Below are 7,996 nucleotides of genomic sequence, written 5' to 3'. Positions count from 1 at the left end.
GCAGATGTTAACATAAGGCAGAGTTTTACAAAGCACGTTTTTGTATTTTCTGAAGAACCAATATGAAAATTAGTATCAATAATGTCAAAAGCCAAATGGCAAGTCAGGGAAAAATATATTTGCCTCACATTGAAGAAAACGCTAATTTGTTTATCAGACAAAGAGTTCCTACAATGAAAAAAATAAAATAAAATTTTATTTATATATAAAATATATATATATATATATATTATATATATATATATATATATATAGAGAGAGAGAGAGAGAGAGAGAGAGAACGGCCCAGTAAAATGTGGGAAGAGGAAAGGAATAGGTAATTCACATAAAGAGAAATTTAATGGTTGATACACCTATGAATAGATAATAAAACTCCCTCATAATTAGAGAAAGTCAAATTGGGAAATAAGGTATCCATTCTCATCTATCAGACTGACAAAGATAAAAAAGTCTGAAAATTCTCAGTGATTGCACGGTCTAGGGAGACCAGCATCCTCATGCTGAGTGGATGTAACATTGGTGTACCGTCTTTCAGGGCAATGTAAGCCATATCTGTTAAAAATGCACACACCCTTTGACTCAGCAACTCTACTTCTAGGAAATTACCCTAGTTTACTCACTGAATTGTACAAACATATACATATAAATGATCTGTTGTAACCCATATTAGAAAAAAAAACAAACATTTGGATATCTTGGCAGAGTAAACATTACAGGCAAAAGATGTGATTAAGGCTTTTGAGAAGAAGAACTTATTCTGGATTATCCAGGTAAGCCCTAAATACAATCATGTGTGTCCTTATAAGAAAGGGTCAGGGGGAGACTTGACATGCAGAGGAGAAGGCAATGTAAAGAAAAAACAAACAAACAAACCTGGAAACCACATAAAAGTTTATCAACAGGGCACTGGGTAAATAGACATACGGTGGAATAGTATTAACACCATTCTTGAGGCTATGGTTGCCCACTGTGTTACTGTACCTTATAACAGCAAGCATCATTCTGTGCTTCCTGCATTCCAGGCACAGTACTAAGCCCTTTACATGAATTATTTCATGCAATCTTAACCCTGTAAAGTGAGTCCTTTCATTATCCCCATTTTACAGATGAATAAACTGAAGACTGAGGTGAAGTAACCTGACTATATTAGTTTTGTAGGGCTGCCATAACAAATTACCACTAATTGGATGGCTTAAAACAACAGGAAAATGTTCTAAGTGCAGTAGGCTAGAAATCGAGAGAGAGAGAGAGAGAGAGAGAGAGAGAGAGAGAGAGAGAGAGAGAGAGAGAGAGGAGGCATCAGCAGGGTTGGTTCCTTCTGGAGGCCCTGAGGGAGAATCTGTTCCAGGCCTCTCTCTCCTATCCTGGTGATTGCTTTCAATCCCTGTCACCCTTCGGTTGTAGACACATCACTCCATTCTCTGATTCCATCATCACATGGCTTTCTTTCCTGTGTGGGTCTACTCTTCTTATGAGGACATCAGGGAGTTAAGACCCACTCAGTATAGTGGGTCCTCATTTTAACTCATTTAACTTAATTACATCTGTAAACGCCTTATTTCCAAATATGGTTACATTCTGAGGTTCCTGGAGGGCACAACTTTTAGGGGAACCCTCACCCAGTACCATGATCCAGGCCACAAAGCTAATAAGATATAGAGGCCAGGCACTGTTGTAGCATTTTACATATAATAACTAAATGAATCCCCACAACAATACCATTTTGTAGATGAGGAAATGAGGTACAGAACAGTTAAAATTTTCCTGAGATTACAGAGCCAGTAACTGGCAGGCCTTAGATTCAAACTCATTGAGGTAGTTTCAGACAGACTCTATGCTTGTCTTGTGGTTGTTGTTGTTTTGGGTTGGCTTTCTCGTGATTCAGCAGAATAGATTGTGTCTTATCATTTATCCGTTGCCATTCAAGTTCCCTAAAATGAGTTGTTGGGGTCTGCCCCTGAGCCTGCCCTTCGTTGCTCTGAGTTCCCTGGGCTTGTGCAGGGACCCAGAGACCATGTTTTTAAGCTCCCTACCATGTAGTGTCCTATTATGGAAATATACAGAGAATTAGGGCTAAGGAAATGTTTCTCTCTCCTGAAAGACTGGTGCTCTTCTTCTGATTATCAGCCAGAAAGAGTCAACTCATTCGTCTTGTTTCTCTTTTCCCCTTGGCTGCCACGCTTCATCTCAGAGCTGATTTGAGTGTTCGATGTAGTTGCCATCTTTGGCCAGGAGGCTGGCGTAATTTCCCTCTTGTTCTCTGTGCTGGATGTTCTTAACCTGGGCTTTCAATTGGGCTTCAAGGGGATCCACACACCCACCAAAATGACATGCATGAATGAATATTGTGTGTATGAATATATCCATTTTTCTGAAGCAAAAGTCCATAGCTCCAGTCAAATTCTCCAAGAGTTTCATGATCCTAATCTTCAAGGTTTCTGCCCTGTCTTTTAAAAATTCCTGTTCCTAGCCGGACTTGGTGGCTCAGCCTGTAATCCTGCGCCTTTGGGAGGCTAAGGTGAGTGGATTGCCTGAACCCGCGGATTCGAGACCCGCCTGGGCAGCGAGACCTCATCTCTGCAATAAATAAAAAAATCAGCTGGGCGTGGTAGCGCATGCCTGTAATTCCGGCTACTTGGAAGGCTGAGGCGGAAGGATCGCCGGAGCCCAGCAGGTCGAGGCTGCGGTGGCTGGGAGCGGCCACTGCACTCCAGTCTGGGTGACAGAGTGAGACTCCAACTCAAAAAAAAACCACACACACAAAAAAATAAAATTCCTGTTCTTACCAGTTACCCTGTCTGTGTAGGTTTATTTTAAGCCATCCCAAGCCTTTTTAATGGTGTAAGCAAAATACAACATAAAAGCAAAAGCACGTGTCGTCCCTTCTGATTTTTAAAATCTTTTGAATTTGCATGGAAGAAGATTGTCTTCATGTCTCCCTCTCCCTTGCCTTCCAATCTGCACACTTTTGAGTGGTTTTGATGCCTTGGGGTCTCAGGTGTCTCTGGTTACCACCCCAGCACTGGCCAGGTGCCCATCCTGTCCTCTTAGATACCAAACTTGCAAGCAGTGTGCTGACCGGAAAGAGCCCTTGATTTTGAGCCAGGGCACAAAAGAATTCATTTGTAGATTTTAAAAACACTGTCTCAGTGCAACAGCCAGGCAGAAACTTTGTGATAACCAGCACTCACCTTGGTGTTCAAAGTGCAGTGGTTTGCGGATATAGAACCAGCATCACCTTATTAGATGTTTATCAGCACTTATTAGGAATTATTAAGTTTACTATCTATTCAACTTATTAGTGATTATTAGAAACAAGGTGCTTATTAGAAATTCAGAATCTTAAGCCCCATCCCATACCTACTGAACCAGAATCTGCATTTTGAAAAAGATCCTAAGTGATTCCAATGCGCATTAAAGTTAGAGAAGCACTGACATAGAACCTGAGGGTTCTCCCACCTCAAGTTCATCAAACCCTGGAGAGCACTTCCATTTTCTGGAGTATACAACCCAGTGTGATGACCTGGAACAATTCCTACTGGGGTCCACTGTCCTATTACAAAAAGCAGGTAGCAATACCTGCCGTTCCTCCCTTACAGGATTACTGTGAGTTTCAAGGATGCATTCGCTAGCTACTTACTGTGATGGGGCCCATAAAGGTTGGGAGCCAGCAGGGAGCAGTATAGGTGTGGACTCTGCCCTCAGGGAGTTGGTGATCTGCAGGGTAGGAAAACATTGAAAGGCCGGTTCGTGGCTCAGCCTCTAATCCCAGCACTTTGGGAGGCTGAGGCGAGTGGATTGCCTGAGCCCACGGGTTTGAGAACAGCCCAGGCAATTTGGTGAGACCACATCTCTACAATAAATAAAAAAAAATTAGCCGGGCGTGGTAGCGCGCGCCTATATTTCTGGTTACTTGGAAGGCTGAGGCAGGCGGAAGGATTGTCAGAGCCCAGCAGGTTGATACCGAGGTGGCTGTGAGTGTGCCGCTGCACTCCAGCCTGGGCTCATAAAATTTTCATTTGCTTACTCTCTCATTCAATCATTCATTCAATAGTCAACCATTTATTAAAGTTCCTAAAGTGCCTTCACTGTGTCGAGCTTTGAGCTCTAAGCTGGACACCGGAGAAGCAGAAATAAGAGCTCCTGTCCTCGAGGAGCTTTGTCTAGCCAGAGATAAAGACACATCATTGGATGATTCTATTTAGAACACACTGTGGCTGGGGCTCTGAGGTCGGTACAGGGGGCTATAGGAACACAGGCGAGGTAAAGAGGAACTTTGCTTTAAAGGACAGTTACAAGTTCAAGTTCACTTGGCTGAGAAAGGTAGACAAGCACTCCAGGAAGCATGAACAGCAGGAGCAAAGGTAGGGAGGCATGAAGGCACAGAATGCTTGCATCACGACCGGAAGGTAAGGAGGACTTGGAGGCATGCCTTGAGATGATTTGGGAGAAGTAACCTGGGGCCAGATTGTAAATGCTAGGGAATCTGGTCTTGATCCTCAAGGACCAAGAGAACTGTAGACACTAAGATCTGGTCTTGATCCTCAAGGAGGCCCTGCAGGGAAAGAATTGATGCAGGTGAAGATCTTATAACAGCAGCATGGAAAAAGAGGACAGGAGGCAGAAAGACTTTTAAGAAGCTCTGACAACAGCTCCAGGGACAGATGGCAAAGTCTCAATTGGGGTAGAAATGGATCTAAGCAAAGTTAAGGAAGGGAGTACTGACAAGTCTCTGAGCAAATGAATGGGGCTGTGAAGAGAAGGCAGGCAGGAATCATAGACACTTAGAGCTGAGGAGAGCGGTCCTGGCTGGACTCAAGAGCTTGGGAATTGTGGGGTGATTTGGAGCCATGGGAGTGGATGAGATTGTGAGAGGATGTGGGGTGGAAAGAGAAGAGGGTGAAGAGTGACACCAGCATTTAAGGGATGGGTAGGCAAGAGGCAGTTCTGCTTCCCTTGGCAGTTCTGCTTCCCTTTGGGCATGAAAATACCTCAGCTTACCACCCTCTAGAGGAATCTCCAGGAACGACCCTAGGGTCACCACCCTTGAAGCCCCAGAATGAGCGGGGCTGGGGCCCCTGACAAGATAACCAAGACAGGGACATGGGGCTAGCTCACTCTCCCTTCCTCTTTCCTCCTCAGTCTTTCCACAAGTCTGTTTTTCTCCAAGAGGAAATCAAAAGAACATAAAAGAAAGAGAAACAAAAGAAATGCTTGAGTTTGTTTGGTTTTTCAGATCAGACAAGAACCCGACACCTCCTAATACAGAAGAAAACCTCCCGGACGGTGTCCTAGGTTGACTCCAATGAGCTCATTCTCTCATTATCATGAAGAGCAACAAGAGTCAGGACCTGTCCAAATTAACCAAAGAAAGATTTTACAAAACCAAATAAAAGAGAGGAAATGGCCCCAGAATCGTGCTATCTGGTTTATGTTTTTCCATAGAAACAGGCCTGTGGTTTTCAAATGGATAATTGCTCCTAGCAGACCAATAATCGATCTATCTGGTGTTCTGGCTTGAAGCAAAAAGTGAACTGGCCTCTTTAGAAACGTTGGCAGCCTGGTTGGGCCATTAGTAAGACTGGAAAATCAAAACATTGACTGGAAAAGGCCATTATGACTGGGCTCAGCAGGAATCATCGATAGATGATGTCATCTCAGAAATAAACAAGCCAAGGTCATGAGGCACCGGGGCAGGTCGAACCACCGTTCACGGCCCATCACCTCCCTCCTTCACAGATACTGAAGTCTTCAGGGACACAGGGGTCTGAGCCAGGACCTGCTTCATTTTACCTTTTTGCTGTTGTTGTTCAGCCTGGTTCCAGAGAACGAAGGCCACCTGTAGAGCTGTGATGGTCACTAAGCCCCTCTATCCTCCCCATGGGCACGCTCCTAAGATTCTATTCTAACTGCCCCTTCTCCTGGGTCCTTCTGGCCTTTTATCATACTCCTCATTCCAGAAGCACCTGCCTCCCCTCTGTGCCCACGGCCCAGCCCCTACTACCCTCCCTCTCCCTACTTTTCTCATCCAAGCTTTTAGAAAGAGCAGCAGGCTCAGTCTCCACTCCTTCAGCTCCCATTAGCTCCTGCCTCTACCCCTCACTCATATTCATAATATCATTGCATTATCAGGTTCTGGGCTGAGGGCTTTCCTTGCATCATCTCACTTAATCAGCAGCCCATATGACATGGGTACTACTGTTATCTCTATTGTACAGAGAAGAAACTGAGGCTGAGACAGGCTGGGTCACTGGGAGATCCCACTTTGGAACGCTCTGCAATGCCCTGGCCAAAGTCACCCAGGACTCCTCCCAATTCTGATGGCCCCTTTGCTGTCCTCACCTCTCTTGGTCTCTCTGCAGCAAGTGACACGCCCACCTCTCTCCTCCCTTGGCTCTTGGGAAAGCTGCTCTCTTCCACTCCTTCCCTGACTCCTCCTCCTAGGATAGGTCATGCAAGAAAGTCTTTCAGGGAAGTCTCTGAGCCTTCTCAATTCCAGGTCCACTAGAGACCATCTTGTCCATCCCCTCATTGCTCAAGGTCATGCTAATGGGTGGCAGATCTGGGGCTGGAGCCCGGAGTCCTAACTTCAGTCCATTCTCAGAGTTGCCACTACCTACATTGCAGTTTTCTGTTTTCACTGAGCTACAGAAAACCGCCCCTCCCAGGAGGGAGAAGGTGTGAGACCCTGATAAGGTGGGCGGAGGCTATTTTTAGAGGACACTGGCTTTCCACTTAGGCTGGGAGGTACTCAAGGGCCAATGACTCTAAAACGTGGGGTTGTAAAACTAGCTCACTACAGATAATACCCCAAAGCGACAGGGTTCTTGTTTTCACTCTCAGCCTGGTGGTTGTGTGGCTCGAACTGATGGGAACTTTGCTCTTTGGCTCCATTTCCCCCTTAATTCTTTTATCTGTGAGGCTTTGAGATGGCTTTAGAGACAACAGAATAGAAAGTAAAGTCAAACAAGAAGGAAACTTCAGGATGAAGGTGCTATTGTCCGGGCAAGGGAAAGCTCTGGACAGCAGCAGACTAACGAAGAGCGGGCATCGACGGGGCGCTCACAGAGCTCCAAGACCCGCCTGAGCAGCGGGAAGGGTCAGGACTGAGATAGGGAAGGCTGGCGGAGTCTGCAGATCTCTTGCCGCGTCCACCAGCGTGTGACCTTGCGCAGGGGGCTCTGCGGTCCTTCATGGAGGACAAAATGGCGGTCACTAATGGGAGAAAGATGGGGGCTTTAGGGGTGCTCCCGCTGAGAGCCCCCAAGAGTCTCAGGGGACGGAGGGTGAGTGCGCAGCCAGGGTTGGTAACAGCGTGGGTGAGGGGTGTAGGAGGGGAGGTGCTGCGCGGCTTGGAGGACGCATCCTGGGCGCGGGGAAACTGGCCAGGGAACGGTTGGACTGGACCCCCTAGCCTCGCCTAGTTCACTGGAGCTAAAGCCGTATGTGTCACGTGCTGCTTTGCCAGGGAGATGCCGGCTACGCAGCAGAAAGATGCCCATAAGCCCCCCAGGAGGGCACGTCCTGGGTGTGTGCGGCCCAGGCTCTTCCGAGGGCCCGTAGTGGATGCCGGAATACGACTCGAGCCTGCGGAGCAGCCAGTCTCCCATTTCCACAGCCCCTTCAGGCGCGCGGCCGTGTCCCCGCGTCCCAGGCCTGGAGCGGTGAACAGGGGGAGGTAGCGCGCGCGGTCAGGAGCGCGCCCTGCCGCTCTCACGGCCCGGGCCCCTAGCTCCATCGCGGGGCCAAACCTCGCCCCTACAAGTGGGGAAACCGAGGGCCAGAGAAGGGAGGGGGCTTGCCAAGGCCACCCTGCGAACTAGCGACAACCAGGGAGCCTCTGGCTCCATGCTCTTTCCAGTCCCAGCTGGCTGGGGAACGCGAGTCGTGGTGTTTAAGCCTCGCCTCCATCAGTTTGGGAAACTTTTCCTGCCCCAAACCCGCGCCGCGCGAACCCAGGCCCTCTGACCACCGGAGCCCCTGCGCGCCCACTCCC

Source organism: Carlito syrichta, unplaced genomic scaffold, assembly GCF_000164805.1.
Source record: "Carlito syrichta isolate Samal-C Ts95f unplaced genomic scaffold, Tarsius_syrichta-2.0.1 Scaffold315953, whole genome shotgun sequence".
Lineage (NCBI taxonomy): Eukaryota > Metazoa > Chordata > Mammalia > Primates > Tarsiidae > Carlito > Carlito syrichta.
The sequence above is the reverse complement of the archived record's forward strand: the minus strand, read 5'-3'. Positions refer to the sequence as shown.